Here is a 17,735-nt window from a genome sequence, read left to right on the forward strand (position 1 = left end):
TCCTTACCTTGGGAGTTGTAGAGCTCTGGAAAACTAGAGTTCTGCCTCAGCCAGGTTTGGGGGTCCCAGTAAGAACAAAGTGGTTCTCTCATGTGCAAAGCCCAGAGGTTGGTGACATGCGCAAGATCCAGCCGAGACATCCTTAAAAGTAGTCGGACAAGAGTCCAGCTCTGCCTGCCTAGGTGGCCAAAGAAAAGTTGAGCAAAATATAGGTTATACAGTGATTAAAAAAAAATTCAAAGAATTGTCCTGATGGCACCACAATGTGAGAAGCTCTTGAATATTGTGGGTAATACATATTGCCCCCATGCAGCCAGTATGGTGGGTGCCCTGCTCCTACCCTGACTCATTCCCCAGGGAGAAAGTTAAAAGATGCACATTTACAGAAATACCTCTGTTAGGATCTAAATTCCAAGCCTGAATTTAAATTTTAAACTGTTTTATTGAGGACATTTTGCCACCTGCTAAAATACTGATCTAATGTTGGAGAATCTTCTTCTATTTCCCCTTTGTTGTTCAAATGGGAGAGGGTATTATAAACATTAAGTTAATAAGTCCAACCAGGCTGGAACAGAGTACTGATGTCAATATGATGAAATTTAGAAAAGATTGGGGCACCTGGGTGGCTCAGGGGGTGAAGCCTCTGCCTTCAGCTCAAGTCATGATGTCAGGGTCCTGGCATCAAGCCCACATCAGGTTCTCTGCTCAGCGGAGAGCCTGCTTCTGTCTCTCTCTCTGTCTACCTCTCTGCCTGCTTGTGATCTCTGTCAAATAAATCAATAAAATCTTTAAAAAAATAAAATAAATTTAGAAAAGATAAAAAAGAAACCCTGGGCTTGATTAAAAATATCAGTGATAGAGGTACAGGATCAGGAGGCCTGGCTCTCTAGCCATTCATGGACTTGAGAATAGGGAGTTACTTAGAAACCGGCTGAGACAAGGAACTTGTAGGCAAAGGTTGCTACAAAAACCAATTCAACCTGAGACCACAGTAGGGTGAGAGACCTTATCAGAAATATTGTTAGATTGTGGGACAGCATCTTGTAAAAGGGACTATGGCAAACCAGGGAGCAAAGTGAAGACAGGAGCTACCATGCCAGGTGACCAGAAATCTTGAACTGTTGGAGAAACGAAACAATTTTCGGCCTGGACAAGATCACAAGGAGATGAGAACTGGTTTTAAATATTTGAAGAACTATCAGGTGAAAAAGAGCTATTGTGTTTGGCATCCCTTTAGAGGTCTGAACAAGGGTCATCAAAGGATAAAGGGCAGTAGAATTTGGACTTAGATCATTCTTATGCCTTCCTGACCACTAGAGATTTCGAGTGATGGAATTGCTAGTTTGTGAAGGAATAAGCCTCCCATCCAAGCCCCTTTAAATAGAAAGGGATGACTTGTCAAGGATCCCATAGAAATAGCTCTTGCTTTGGATGGGATGTCTAAGCCTTTTAATTCTACTTTTTTTTATTATCTGTTTTAAAATTCCTTAAGCAATACAGAATTTTCAATATTCAGTCAAATTTGAATTTTCATAAAACCTGATTGGATTTCCTAACTTGCTGATGAGAAGGTGAACCAGAACTTGAAGAAGTATCAGGGGCACTGCAGGCTGAGAGAATGGCTTCTGTGCACTCCTGGAAGCATCAGGTCCAGCCTTCCCCATGGGAGAGCTTTGTATCAGGGAGTGTGATAAGTCCGGTCAGTTGAGAAGGCTGCTGGTATACAGAGGAGCTATGAAGTACCATGAAAGTTTACATTCTACAGAGTGGGCCATGGAAAATGAGTACGTTTTTCCAAACAAAACAGATACTTGATGGGAACAGAACTCTCAGACTAGTGGGACACACTGGTGTCGGGAGACAATCAGGGAAACCCACTGAATGGGTGTGGTTATGGGGTATTTACATGAAAAGTGTCTGATCTAAGGTGCTGTTGGGAAGATGAAGAGGAATGGATAGAAGACAACATTTTTAGAAAGAAGCAAAACTTCGTGAGAATTTGGATATAGGGAAAGAAAGATAGGAAGGAGCTTCATGGAGCTTTGGTGTTGGTAGATACGAACCATAGACAGCAGGTGCCCTGTGAGGACTTCTCAGGGGGAGTTGCCTCCCACCTCATGACCTCCAGCCTCCTTATAAGATGCTATAGCAGTATTTGGATACTACGGTGATTATAAAAACATAATGCAAATGAGTAAAAATAGAAAATATGGGATGTATCCAGAAAATATCTCATAGTAAACTCTTATCCTTTATAACTTGTAGTAACAACTTGGAGAAGCTTTTCTCTACTAACTTCTTGGGAGCAGTTTTCATTTGTAAATTCAGTTTTGTTTTTTTTTTTTTTTTCATTTCAATTTTGTTTTTATATGACAGAGGAAAAATATCCCTTCATCCTGACTTCACTCTATTTCATGCCTCTCCTTTCTTATAGTTGTTTTAGGAGTCATTGCAAAGCTCCTACCTCTGAAGCCCCATAGTTTCTTATCCTTAATTCTGCAATCCCATGAGAACCATGAATTCTTGTGATAGCTCTTTCATATACTCATTTGGTCACAAAACCTGTCTGAACTGACCAAAATGGTATTCACAGACTTGACTTAACCCCACTCAGTGGTAATCTTCACCCGGCTCGTCACAGAAATTTGAATGTATTTGCCTAAAGGCCTGTGGCCCAGAGGCAACCTGGTGTATGGGCTACATGAGAGATGGCATACAGATCCTATGGCCTTCCTAAACACCAAAACAAATTCTACTTTTTGAAATATATTTGGCTTCAAGCTTTCAGATAAGATATGTGGTTTTGTAGAATATTTATTAGCTGTTTTCATCCATAGTACAAAGAAACAGACTGTGCTAGCAAATAGAGATTAAAAAAAAAATGGCGAAGTAGAATAGTTCGGTGAGTTGTAACCCCTGGCTTCTAGCAGAGACTCCCATTCCTCCATGCTGCCAAAGGCCTGGTGCCTCCTCTCCTCTCCCTGGTGACCTCCTCCTCCTTTCTGCTGTGACTCTTGAGCATGGAAGCATCAGCTTTCCTCCTCCTGAATCCCCAGGACTTCTCTAGCCCAGTGCTGAACCGCCCAATCTCTGAAGACCCTGCTCTCTGGCCTGTAGGACTAGGGTGACTGTGGAAGACAAATAATAATAGGCTTTGACCCCACCTGCTCATGGAAGGCTCTCCAGATGCAGGTGGGTCACGTGAGCCTTGAGGCAGTTCTGGTGTTTGGTATCTCGCTCAGTGAGTGTGGAGACCCATTCAGGAAAAAGGAGGTGTTGGGTCCGTTATCAAAGGAATGAGCCTGAGACAAAGTGGAAGTTATACTATGGAGTATTATGCCTCCATCAGAAAAGATGAATACCTAACTTTTGTAGCAACATGGGCAGGACTGGAAGAGATTATGCTGAGTGAAATAAGTCAAGCAGAGAGAGTCAATTATCATATGGTTTCACTTATTTGTGGAGCATAACTAATAGCATGGAGGACAAGGGGAGTTCGAGAGGAGAAGGGAGTTGAGGGAAATTGGAAGGGGAGGTGAACCATGAGAGACTATGGACTTTGAAAAACAATCTGAGGGGTCTGAAGGGGCGGGGGGTGGGAGGTTGGGGGAACCAGGTGGTGGGTATTGGAGAGGGCATGTATTGCATGGAGCACTGGGTGTGGTGCAAAAACAATGAATACTGTTACTCTGAAAATAAATAAAAATAATTTAAAAAAGTGAAAGTTATGCAAAGCCTAATGCCAAGTATTAGAAGTTAGACTAACCGGCCAGGGGAATGAGGCTCAGACAAAGTGAATGTTATGTAAAGCTTTATTCTACGCCAAGCATTAGAAGTCAGACTTACTGGCCAGGGCTGCCTCCGAAGAGAGCAACTCCCCTTGGTCTTACAGGCTAGTTTTTATAGGGTACAACTGCAGACCTCTAAGTATGTGGATTTGGCTGATTGGATGTCTCCTACCTGTGTGTTTTAGTAACGGTTACTGGAACCAATACTAGTAACTGCTGAGGTGTTTATTAAACAACAAAATGGCCTTGTTTTAGGTACGTGTTTTAGCAACGGTTACCCGGAACTGGTATCAGTAACTGCTGAGGCATTTATTAAACAACAAAATGGCTACCTGGGCAACATGGAGTCACTATGGCTAAGTAGGCCCAGGAAGGCCCTATGGGTTTAACAGGTTTTAACGTGGAATCGGCCCCAACAGAGGCAGCTCAATCCCAAATGCATTGCCTGGGGCCCTGAGAGGACAGTGGGGTCCCGAGCAGAAAGGAATGCCCCGGAGGAGTGTTCTGACAAATGCTTGGAAAAGCTTGGATCTGAACCACCAGACCCCTTCTCTCTCTCTTCTTTCAGCTGCCACCTGGGATGCCTGTCTCCAGGTCCCTTTGAGCAGTGAGCTGAGCCACCTGGTGGCAGAGATCTGAGCTTTGCGAGGGCAGCTGGAGCAAAGCATCCAGGTGAACAGCTGTCTGAGATTGCAGCTGGAGCAGCAGTTGGATGGCAGGGGGAGCAAAACCAGCCTTAGCATCTCCTCGCCCACCAGGAGGACCCTGGAAACAAGCAACCACTCTTCCAAGGTAGGAAGCAGAGGGACCATGAAGCCCGTGAGCAGTGGGGCAGTGGCCAGGATGTCTGTGGTAGAAGGGATCCTCCCTCTTCTACACTCCTTAATGTCCAGGTGAAATCAGAGGCATTTCAATCTCCAACCTTGGGTGAGAGGGTGGAATTGAGGGTCCTAGCTGGCTTGGGCACCAGATTCTGAGTTTGCGGGTACAGGTTGCTTGCCTTGGGCAAGGTGTTTGAAGTCCCCAGGTACTGAAGCCTTACTTTCCTCATTTTCAGGGTGAGGATAATAATTATATGTATCTTATGGACAATCATATGCATGTTATATGGTAATATGGTAATTAAGCCTTAAGTGCAATAATTTACAAGTGCCTGACATGGTAAGCATCACTCAACAGTTAATAGCTTGTGAGTTAATATCTATTCCTTGTATTTGTGGAGTGCTTTAAAATTTACTATGAGTTTTCAAACAATTTTCCAAACTGTTTCATCTGAGGTAAGGGAGGTTTTACCTTCGTATTTCAACCTGGGAAAACTTCGGGATTGAGACATTAACCAGCTAAGACCCGACCCAGGATTCGAACTGGATGTTTTTATTTCCAGCTGCTGGCCTTTCTCCTCACGTCCTTCCTCCTCACCAGCCTCTGTCTCGGTATCACTTGCCTTCCAGATTCACATTCCCTGATTTGAGGGGAGCTCAGCTGAGTGGAAACCATTCCTGTTCCAAAGGCAATGCTGGTTGTGGAAAGCAGGGGGATGATAGCTCCCTTTATTCCCAGTGGCTGTCATCCCCTCCCCCTCCCCTCCTCATCTGCCCTTCCAGATACTGCCTTGCCTGCTCTCTCCCTCTCTTCTCAATGTCCTTCATCCAGCCCCCTTCGCCTAGCTTCAGTCTGAATGTTAGTATTGTCTCCCCTCCATCTTGACACACTCATTTAAACTTATTCTTTTCTTTTTTTAATTAACCATCTTCTCTCACCTCCAGGACCCTATTTTCAATTTTATTTCAGTAGGAGCCATTTCTGCTCAGGATTCTCTAAAGATGAGCTTTCAGACATGTTCCTGCCTGCTCTTCCTGGGGCATGTTAAACCTTAGCTTTTCCCCCCAGTCCTGCTAGATTTTCACTAATTAGGCACTGACTTGTCAAATGAAGGTGACACTTCCAAGATCCTGTGTTGTGGCCATTAGATGAGAAAGTGTCACGTGAACGGTGTCCCATAGTAACTGCTCAGCCACAATAGGGTGGATGGCTGGCTCTCCCTGGGGAGAGTGTTCAATTGTAACTCCCCACTCTGCCCTCGTGGCCAGCTTTCCTCCATCACTGCGTCCCCATGACCCCAGCCAGGATTCAGCCCCAGTGACTCCGACACTATGACTGCTCCTTACCCACCACAATGGCTTGAGCTGGAGAGCTGGTTCTAGGCCACCTCCTGAGCAGGACTACCTGCCTTCTCTGATATTTTCCAATTCTTCCACTGTAGGATTGCTGCCTGGTCTCCAGGAGGGTGTCTCTAACCTGACTTGCCTTCTGTCTCTACCCTTCTCATCCTGCTACATTTTTCCCATCACTAACTCATCAGGATGGTGATTGGAATGCTAATTTAATTGCCCACAAGTCCATTCATACTTTGATTCAGTATTTTTGACACATATACTACACATATTTGATGTGGAAATATTGGGGTTCAGAGCTCAAGAAAGAATTCTTGAGACATTTTCTGTGCAAAAAGTTGTTTTTATGATAGCACAGGGACAGGACCAGTGGGCAGAAAGAGTGGCACTGGGGTTGTGAGGAGCCATTGACTATATACTTTGGAACTGGGGGAGCTACAGGCAAAGGGAAGTTTCCAAAAGGACTTTAATATGCTAAAGAAGACCCATGAGATCCTGGAGGCCAGGCTTTTGTCAAGCTAAGACTCTTTTTCCCTCTAGTAGGTCATTAAGTTTGAGACAGTTGGGGTTCCTGTAATGTCTTATTCTGCCTGCCTCAAGTGTTTGTCAATGGACTACAGGTTATAAGGAAATTTAACTTTATGTACATTTCCTTTTGCCTTTTTTCTCCACATCATAGGTTTAGTTACAAGGCAGTGTATTAAAAATTGCACACATAATTATATTCAAAACGCAGGCTAGAAAAATGCACGTAATAATCTTTCAAACCAGAAGTTGCTTCTCATGGAGTTCGCTTCCATTAAAGGGACATGTTCTTGTTCCAAACTAAGGGATTTGTTTGCTGTTGCTTACCGTCATGGTTGGGGGGTAATGAGGACAATCCACGTTGCCTTAGGTCTCTGCTGGTGATGACTAGGCTGTGCGTGGGTTTGGTTAGTGGTGGTTCCAGGGTTCCCGAAAATTGTTGTTGTCTTTACACCCTAGACTCCATTGCTTCCCCTCCAGTCCGAGATGTTGGCATGAATTCTCCAGCGCTCACATTCCCTAGCCTTTCTGCTGCTGCTCCTGGCTCAGCACCACCATTTTCAAGAGGACAAATGGTAAATATGGCAACGGAAGGATTCCGGGATTGATGATGGAGAATTACCAATACAAGTAGCCTTTGGTTACTAATGGGCACATTACCTGAATGTAGAGATTTTTCTTCTTGGGTCCCAAAGTCTTTAGCCCTACTCATTGCAACTTCTGTGGCCCCCTGTTTTGCCATTATTCTTCCTCCTGTAGTTTTCCTATTGCTCTGTTGTGCTTCACTGCATTGTGATCTCTCCGTCCTTGAAAGTGCTCTCTGTGTCTGGCTTAATTTCTTTATCTGTGTCTTCTTTTTAAAAATGGGTTTATTTTTTATTTATTTTATCTTATTATTTTATTTTTTCAGTGCTCCAAGATTCATTGTTTATGCACCACACCCAGTGCTCCATGCAATACGTGCTTTCCTTAATACCCACCTCCAGGCCCTTCCCAACCCCTCACCCCCCTCCCTTCCAGAACCCTTAGTTTGTCTGTGTCTTCTTAACTGGAAATTTAAAAATTTTTATTAAAATAATATTTGTCCTGGATATTTCATTTGTCATTAAGGATAAAATTTTGCCTCCTGGCAATTTGATCATTATGAGATGATGTAAGAAAGATCACAAAAACATAGAACCTGGATTGGAAGAGATTATGCTGAGTGAGATAAGTCAAGCAGAGAGAGTCAATTATCATATGGTTTCACTTATTTGTGGAGCATAACAAATAGCATGGAGGACAAGGGGAGATGGAGAGGAGAAGGGAGTTGAGGGAATTTGGAAGGGGAGGTGAACCATGAGAGACTATGGATTCTGAAAAACAATCTGAGGGTTTTGAAGTGGCAGGGGGTGGGAGGTTGGGGGAACCAGGTGGTGGGTATTTTAGAGGGCACGGATTGCATGCAGCACTGGGTGAGGGTCAAAAACAATGAATACTGTTATGCTGAAAAGAAATAAAAAATTAAAAACAAACAAACAAACAACAAAAAATAGAACCCAGAAATCTATGGACTTCACACCTGGCTTGAACTTTTCCCAGAGTTCCTTTCCTATTCCTGGCCTCTTTCACTTCTTGATGTCTATTTTAGAATGAAGTGGACTGAGGATATGCTTATCACTGTGGATTCTATGTTGTTCTGGTCTTGTTTTTCAGAGCTGGATTTGGATGCTTCTCCAGTGATGAAGAATCCTCCCAAGCTGGAGGGCGAAGCTACTGATGGCTCCTTTGCCAATAAGCATGGCCGCCATGTCATTGGCCACATTGATGACTACAGCGCCCTAAGACAGCAGATAGGGGAGAGCAAACTGCTGGTCAAAAAGATAGTAGATCTTGTGAGATCAGCCTGCACCTTCCCTGGCCTTGAAACTGAGGGCACAAAGGTAATCACACTGTAGGTCTTAAGTGCTCCTTTTCCTTGTGTGCTTTTTCTTTCTGATCCTAGCTCCTTCTCCCACTGCATATCTCCCATAGCTGAGTCTACATCTTCTGCTTACACCCAGCTGGGCTTTTCTTCTCCATCTCCTGTTTTCACTATACACTCTGCCCTGACTGATGTTTCCTCTCAGAAACACAGAAGAGTCAGAAGAGAATTGTCATCCTCATCTGTAGGGTATTTACTGAGTATTGGCTTATGTGTCGTGCTCTACTGAGCACCCTTTGCTTGCTTATTATCTGGTGCAGTCACCCTGGCACATGGTGATCCATCGGCAGAGTAAAAGCACTTAATCAGGTGGCTGGAAATTCAGGATTTGCATCTGCATGGGCCACATGTTGTGGAAGGGGTGAAGCCTGGCAGCCATGGGATTTCTCTGGGCAGACTGAGCAGGGCAGGGAAGTGGGCAGTGCACCTTCTCAGAGTGCTTCCCTGTTCAGAGACCAGGTACCAGCTGCTGTGCTGTTTGAGGCACTGGAGGTGCATGGATGTGCAGGGACAGCCCTGTCTGCAAGAGCCTCCACCCCAGAGAGAAGGCCACATATCCAAGTAAATAAGGACAACAGGGGGTCTGGGCTCAGTGTCGGAAGCCATCCTCTGAGTAGGGAGGGTGCAAACACAGAAGGGGTCCTTGGGCCAGGCAAGGAAAGTCACAGGCTCCTAGAGGAACCACTGGTGAGATACACAGCTTCTCTGGGTGGTGGAGGATAGCATTCCAGGTAAAGGGAATGGCATCATAGTCCTTGGAGCTACAATTGGTTCAGCCCAGTTGAAGCAGAAGGTATGACTTAGAGATACGCATGGGGGTGCCAAAGCAAAAATCAGGGACCTTAGACCCGAGAGCACGGATCAGGACTAAGAGCTTACAGAGAGTATGAGAGAAGTCAGAATCTAGTGATTCTTACAAGTTGGAGGTCACTGTTGAAGTGGAGATCTAGGGCTTCCAGGTTTAAAAATGGTTTCACAGGTTCAAGCAGGCCCATGCCTGTGCCTCACTCATGAGGGAAACCTGAGCCCTGTGCTGGGGGAGCTGGAGCAGGGAGAAGAGAATGATCTCTCATTCTGGTGCCCAGGGCAATCTCCCCCTTCTCCCAGATGCCAGGCAGAAAAGGCATCCATGAACTTGGGAGCAGCGCCCCGGCCCTGCTGCACATGCTGGACGAGTTGGCCTCCCTCCTCACCATGTCCTGGCAAGCGGCCCTGCCCAGCTCCCGCAGCCCTGCCCCATCTGACAGCACAGTGAGTGGCAGCCTCCTTCATTGCTTTTGCCCCAAATGCCATTCTTTCTCCTCAGTTCCCAAGTCCTAAAGGTCAGGAGATAGACAGTTGAGTTGGGACAGGGGGATCTTAGGAGAGCGTCCCCAGGGGAAGACCTGTCATCCATGGTGGCGGTTGGCAGGGCAGGTCCTACGACATCCCTTCTCCTCCCACCTGTTTGGGGTTCTTTCACTTTCTGAACTTAGCCACAAAATGTAGGGACCTGTGAAAATGTCGACACCTCCTTTCCCTGTGTCATCCCCACAGAATGTCAACATGAGATGAGCAACTTCCTGGAGCCACCCACTGCATCCCACACACAGCCTTCCTCCACATCTCTGGGCCAGCCCTGGAAGAGCCCCACCACCAGGTGCTCTCAGATATGAGGCCTGGACTCTGGTCGGGGGGAGTGTGGACAGGAAATTTTCTCCATCTCCCTCCTCCAGCCCCGCCTAGGAGCATGAGGGCAGATTAAAGCACTAACACCTTATGGGCCCCAACTATGCTGGTTATAAGGCAGAGGGTGTTCTGCCATCTTGAAGTTGTTCCAAAGATTTACAGAATCACACAATCTCCCCCGGCAAAACACGCCCAGCTAGCGAGTCTTATCTGTGAGGCCCTGGCACTAGAACTAATGTCAGTGCTGAATGTGTGCTCTTGGTCCACCGCTGGGAGTCCTGGCACAGCCCAGGGATCAGGGCCTCTACAGCCACAGGAGTGGAGGCCCGTATCCATGTGTGTGGGGGCTCCCAGTGTCTCAGTGTGCTGACCTAATGGCCTTGGTCTAAGCTGGCCTCAGCTGGAGCGTTCTAGTGTCTCTCTTGGAGGGACTCCAGTCCAGAAATCATTGAGAGGATTGTAGAATCCTGCTTTTGATTTTCAAGAGCCACAAAGCGTCGGGTGCTTGAGGCCTTCTGACCTGTGACAGAGAGACTGTTTCCCTTCCCCAGGGACAGTCCCTGCAAAGGGAACTTCTGGAACTGAGAACCAGATTGTCCAAACAGGAGAGTGTCCTGCAGAACACAGCAGAGCGTCTGAAGCCTGCCAACCAACAGAAGGAGAGCATGTAGCAGTTCATCTTTAATCAGTGTGGGTGCCCCTGAGGCAGGGCATGAGAGAGGAAAGTAGGGGTGCTCCCCACTTGTGCTGCTGATGGACCTGACCAGACAGACTGGGTGGGGTGGGGAGGAGGGCTGCAGACCAGTGTGATGTCCCCAAACCTCCTGTGCCATGAGTAATTGGGGATGCAGAGGGAGGGGTGCATGGGGGCAGCAAGAGACCCTGATCTGAGTGAACCAGGGAGTGGACTGGCCCGTGAAGAGGGAGTGTGAGATCTGAGCATCTCATGTGCAGTGGCTCTGAGCACGGTAGTCTCCTGCCCAAGGTGGTGGGATGAGGGGCTCACCTGGTGGCGTGAGGGGCTCCTCAAGTCCACACCCCCTCCCCTGGGCTCATCCTTCTGACAGGCTCTTGCTGAGCTCCTGGCTCCGCCCCCGCTCCCAGTGATCCCTGCAGCTCAGGGAGCCACCAGTAGAACCTGATACTAGGTTCTCACCTTGTTGTATTTCTGTCTCCAGGTGAAGTCCCTAAGGGCACTGCCATGCACCCCCGTCTTGTGACCCTTGCCTTCCAGGATCCACAGAAGAAAAGGAGCCACTGGAGGTCCTTCAAACAGCAGGAAGACTGGGCCTGCCCCCCTTTGGTGCAGATTCCAATCTGCTGAGGAGACCTGGAGCTCAGTCCTCCACACCTGACAGAGGGTCCCATCCTCTTCCCGGTGGAGGAGGGTGAAGGGCAGACAGCCTCTCCTGTGGCTGAGGAACACTACCCTCCAGGGGCTGCTCATCCCAGCACTGGTCTGTAGAGGAGCTCCTGACAATGCTTCTGCTCAACTCACTGGCCTGGGAACCAGCCACAGGCAGTCCTCGCTCCAACGCCTGCCATCAGACGGTCAGCTCAGGGAACACAAGACCCTGCTTCCTACAGATGGGACCTCTGATCCCCACACAGGAGCTCCTCAGCCTGTTCCAAAGCCCACGAGTGACAGCAGTGCCCTGAGGGCCAGTGGGGCTCAGCCAGCACAACTCCCAGATCCATGCTTCCCTGGGGCTGGCTTGCCCAGCCGCCATTTGGCTGGACGACCATCTACACCTCGGCTCCTGAGTGCTTCGAATGTTCCTGGTGAAAGCAGTGCTTCCCATGTGCCATCTCCTGCTTAGCCTAGCACCTCCTAGTTCCCTTCTTTTATGATCTCCAAAGTGTGGCCACCTCAGTCTGAATACGCCGTTCCCTTTCATCACCCTAACTCCTCTCTGGGGAACTCGGGCTCAGGGTCAGCCAAAGCCCATTGAAAGTCCTGTAAGACAAACCAGTGATCATTTTTAAGTGGCACCTGAGAAGCCCCAGTTGTGGGAGAGCCTAGTCTGTGTCCTGACAGTGCTTTAGAAGGCGTGTATGTGTGTATAAATGTACGACAGATATTTATATATGTTGCTATAGTAGTTTGTCGAGGGCAACATAAGTGGCGGATAGGGTCTGTTAGAGGAAATGAAACACAGTCCTTTTGGTGGCTGTGAAAGTAAAATGTGTACAAAGAAATAAAAGGTTTTTCCTCACCTGCTCTGTTTCTGATTTCAGCACCAGTCTCTAGGCTGAGCATGTAAGAGTAGGAAAGACACATTTTCCCTAAGAAGGTCATAGACTACTGTTGAAGTCTAAGTTTAAAAGGAGTTTTGCCTTCTCTGTCACTTTTTAAGAATCCCCAATCTAAAAATATTAGAGAGTGGTTCTTAGGTTTGGAGAGCCTTAGAATCAGCAGCGGAGATCATAGGAGCCACTTCCTGGGCTCCAATCCCAAATATTCCATTGGTGTGTGGACCCAGAATCTGCATTTCTTACACAAATATCCCCAGGTGATTTTTTTTTTTCTTTTGGGTTTCAGAGTCTTTGTGTGTGTGTGTGTGTGTGTGTGTGTGTGTGTGTGTGTGTGTTTTAGCCTTTTTAAAAAATATTTCTTTCCAGTGTTCCAAATTCTTTGTTTATGCACCACACCCAGTGCTCCATGAAATGCGTGCCCTCCATAATAGCCACCACCAGGCTAACCCAGCCTTCCACCCCCCTCCCCTCCAAAACCCTCAGATTGTTTCTCAGAGTGACAGTCTCTCATGGTTCATCTCCCCCTCCAATTTCCCCCAACTCCCGTCTCCTCTCCAGCTCCCCATGCCCTCCATGTTATTCCTTATGCTCCACAAATAAGTGAAACCATATGAAAATTGACTCTGCTTGACTTATTTCACTCAGCATAATCTCCTCCAGTCCCATCCCAAGTCATCCTTCCTGATGGAGGCATAATACTCCATAGAGTATATGTACCACATCTTTCTTATCCATTCATCCATTGAAGGGCATCTTGGTTCTTTCCAGTTTGGTGACTGTGGCCATTGCTGCTATGAACATTGGGGTACAGATGGCCCCTCTTTTCACTACATCTGTATCTTACCCTAGGTGATTCTGATGCAGACCACAGTTTAAAACTGTTGTTCTCCAACATTGACCCAAAATTATAGAGTTGTTTCACTTCGATTGATAACCTTTAACTGAAAAGCGTATAAGTCCTCCATAAATGTTGGCACAAAGATCTGCAAATATTCCTTGGGAAGAGTCCTTAGTTATGTTCTTTTACTTTCCAAGAATTACTATCACTCCACAATTATTTCCTAGAGAGTCACAACCACGGAAAACAACAAACAAAACCCTCATATAGAATCTCATAACCATCACCACCACTGCGACCAGTAACAGAAAGACCCAAGAAAAGACTCCCACCTGAGGTAGGGATGGCCCATATTTTATTAGTCGATGGAGTGACTCCACATCTGCTCTCCCACTCTGTTGTTCAAGTATTTCCACGGAGGTCTTTAGCTGTCAATACAGAGGAACTTGCTGGCCCAATCGGCTGAATGTCGGTAAGCTATTAAGGCAAAGAAACCAAGCGTGAGACCATGTTGCCCTGTACTTATTCCAGCATCCCAGCGATTCCTCCTCCATCCCTGTGCTACCAGGGCTGCTGCACTCTGATGGGATAGTCAGTAATCAGTGAGGAACTCAGATACTACTTCTACAAAATTCATTTTAAGTACATAACATTTAGGAAAGCAACAGCGTATGATATCATATTAACCTCACTCCACTCAGGATCCAATCACAGATCAGTTGCTTTTCACCCTTTGTGAAAGGCTGAAAAGTAGCTTCGTGCCTTAAGAGAACTCATTGCAACAAAAATGTACCTTTGATGGGAACATTGTCCAATATTCACCTCTTTGTAAGTTATGTCCTAACCCTTCCCGCGAGAGTAACAGAGCCCACTCTTGAAATATCTTTCTGTGTGGCCGCCAATGGCTTCCACTTGGCATAATTCCCATAAGAACCTGGCTGAGCCCATGCAGGGAACGGACTGTGAATCCCACAGAAAAGAATGGAAGGAAAAAAGATGGCAGGTGATGAGGAGAGCAAATGTCAGTGAAATGTAAATAAAAGTAAAATGCCTTTGGAAACATCTTTATCTCAACCCTCCACCCCCAACATACATTATAAGATCAATCACTCCTCAAAATCCCAGGGCACCTCTTCGTTTCCAGGAGTCCTGTCCCTGAACTTTATTAAAAACATGTTTTTTGCCTGAAGACGCCTCAAAAATTCTTTCTTGACCATTTGCTCCTGGCCCACATTATATCAGCAGGTACCTAAAAATAAGACAAAAACCCAAATAAAACTAGCTCTTGACCTGTGGACCTAAGACAGAAAACCTGCAGAGTTTGTACAGAATTTATCGCATTCCCCAAAACTCATTACCACTGAGGTGAATGAGCTAGATGCTTCTTACTGTGTTACCAAGTCACCATAAATGGAACGCATTAAAAGAACTCATATATTTTTTCTTTTATCTTACAGTTCTTAGGGTGAAGAGTCCCAACAAGGATTTCACTGGACTAAGATCGAGATGTCCACAGGGTACCTTCCCTTCTGGACGCTCTAGGAGAGGATGGAAATTAGTCAAGGGAAACCACAATAAAATGCAGTGTGGAGGTTTTAGCAAAGGAGCTCTTCTGCCCTCCTTACCTCCTTGGGCATTGCGGCCCCAAGGGAGGGACTGATCTGACCTTACTGGAACTTTACATTGCACAGGCTAGGCCTCTACTAACCAGGCTACAGTCAGGAACGCTAGCTTTTTTCCCCCAGGGAGACACCAGCACTCTTCCAACTCACAGTTCACCACGATGGACTTTTAGAACAATCTTCCCAACTGACCCCTTTCCTGCAAAAAGAAGAGTGGAAACAATCTGAGGGTTTTGAAGGGGCAGGGGGTGGGAGGTTGGGGGAACCAGGTGGTGCGTATTGGAGAGGGCATGGATTGCATGGAGCACTGGGTGTGGTGCAAAAACAAGGAATACTGTTATGCTGAAAAAAAAATAAGTCAAAAAAATAAGAGTTGCAAATAAAATAAAATAAAATAACCATTAAAAAAGCAAAAACAAAAAACAAAACAAACAAACAAACCAACAAAAACAAAAAGAAGAGTGGCCCTCCCATTTGTTCTCTGGACTCTTCTATGGATTTGCCAATGCTGCTTTATCCCAGATCGCCTTTCCCTTTTATTCCCGACAAATCCCATTTTTGCTGGTAAAATATCTGGCAGTTTCTATTTTTTTTAGGTGAAGCAGATAGTACGTCTCTTTGCCTGTTCCAGCTTTTAGAGGCCCCTCCTCCATGCTCAGTCCCAGCCCCAGCAGGCAGAGTCCTCCTCACGCAGCATCCTTCTAACCTCCTTCTCTGCCTCTTCCAGTTTTAAGACCCTCTTGTCATTCAGGGGCTTGCCTGGAGAATCCAGGATCATTTCACCGTCTCAAGGTCCTTAACATAAGCACCTCTGTAGGGTCCCTTTTGCTGCTGATGGAACACGTGCACAGGTTCCTGGTGATGGGTTTTTGGAATACAGGTGAGGTTTGGTGGAGTGAGGTTGGGAGCCAACGATGAAGAAAGAATTCTTGCAACGTCTCTGGTGCAAAATGTTGGTTTTACTAAAGCATGGGGACAGGACCCTTGGGCAGAGGGAGCTGCTGCGTGGGGTTGGGAGCCAAGGTTCATTATACACTTGGGCATTAGGGGTTGGGAGAAAGGGAGGTTTTCAAAAGAATATGCTAAAGAGCAGCAATGGCCACGATTGCCAAACTGTGGAAAGAACCAAGATGCCCTTCAACGGACGAATGGATAAGGAAGATGTGGTCCATATACACTATGGAGTATTATGCCTCCATCAGAAAGGATGAATACCCAACTTTTGTAGCAACATGGACGGGACTGGAAGAGATTATGCTGAGTGAAATAAGTCAAGCAGAGAGAGTCAATTATCATATGGTTTCACTTATTTGTGGAGCATAACAAATAGCATGGAGGACATGGGGAGTTAGGGGAAGGGAGTTGGGGGAAATTGGAAGGGAGGTGAACAATGAGAGACTATGGACCCTGAAAAACAATCTGAAGGGTTTGAAGAGGTGGGGGTTGGGAGGTTGGGGGAACCAGGTGGTGGGTATTGGAGAGGGCACGGATTTCATGGAGCACTGTGTGTGGTACAAAAACAATGAATACTGTTATGCTGAAAACAAATAATAAAAAAAAAGAGAGGAAAAAAAAAGAATATTTTAAAGAGGACCTTCAAGATCCTGGAGGCCTTTGCCATTGTCAAGTTAAGGTTGTTTTTCCCTATAGTTCGGCATTACCAATAAGATAGTTGGCAGCTTCCTGGAACTGTCCCAGAGATCTCACTGAGGAGTGGGAGGTCAGGGATTCAGGGAGTCAGCCTGTGCTTTCTCCTTTAGCTAGTCTTCTGCTTCCTCCTCACTGGCATTAGCATGGACACCTCCTAGGGACGGGGCATTATTCTGTCCCCCACCACACTATGAACTAGGTGACAACCAAAGTTGGACACCCTCTGTCCCCCAAACTTTTCAAATTTCAACAATCCGATAAAAGAAAAGCATTCCCTCAAGGCGCAATCAAGATGAAGGCAAATCAGGACCCTAGGACGCTCCATCCAGGGCCATACAATTGCCCAAGTACTGGTCTCTTGGGAGTATTTGTTTTGCTTTGTCTCCCAGACCGGGCTTTTTCCCACCGACTTTGATGCAGAAATCTCATCCAAGGGGAAGAGCACCGTGGTGGAGGGAGGAGGGAAGGTGGTGGCAGAGCAGGACACCTGGAACCCTGCTAACCCCCTGCTGTGAACTCTGAGCCCAGTCTAAGGGAGCAGAAGGGATAGTTTCCTTTGGCCCTGTCCTCAATAGTGGGATCCTTGGTCGTTTTCTCCAAGGCAGCCACGAGGGAACTCTGCGTCCCTGCCCTAGGAGCCCACCTGGTGAAGAAGCCATCCCCTGCGGTGTTCTCCGGGCCTGGGATGTTGCCAGCAGGTGTCAGCCAGAGGGCCAGCCCAGAGGTTGCTGACTTTTGTTTCCTTGCCCCATCCCCCAGGGTGTCCAGGCCTGGGGGAGTACATGGGGGACTGACCAGGAGGCTGAGCTCCACAGGTGTAGCCAATGCCCTCTGCCTCCCCAAAGCAGATTTTAAGGAGAGGGAGAGAGGGAGAGATGGCTCTGCGTTTCTGTGTCTGCTGAAAAGACCTCCCTCCTGTTCCCCTCAGGCTGGGGCAACCTTCCCTGTGCTGAGTGCTCTGTGTGTCTGCCTGTGTGTGGTGGCGAGGAGACCCCTGACGTCATGGATGGGGCATGTCTGATGTAAATTGGTTACCATTAGGCCACGGTTCTGGGCCAGAGAATTCTTGGGGCAGAGGATGTAGCAGTGCTGTAGCTTCCATTGCATTAGGAAGGCTCTTGTGGAGGGTGAGGATGCTTGGGGCAGGAATGGCTGCTGAGGGTTTTGAGGTGTTGGTTGGCAAGTGAGCATGTGTGCAGGGTGGACGGCGGGTGAGGCTAGTGTGGGGCAGAGGCGGAGGGGGAGAGGGTC

General features: G+C 47.0%; 1 pseudogene; it reads left to right on the forward strand.

Moving 5' to 3' along the window:
- The window catches only part of LOC125097306 (myomegalin-like), a 91,807-nt pseudogene extending 79,473 nt beyond the window's left edge, over nucleotides 1–12,334 (forward strand).
- Nucleotides 12,335–17,735: the final 5,401 nt, after the last annotated feature.

The sequence above is a fragment of the Lutra lutra genome, chromosome 4, assembly GCF_902655055.1.
Source record: "Lutra lutra chromosome 4, mLutLut1.2, whole genome shotgun sequence".
Classification (NCBI taxonomy): Eukaryota; Metazoa; Chordata; class Mammalia; order Carnivora; family Mustelidae; genus Lutra; species Lutra lutra.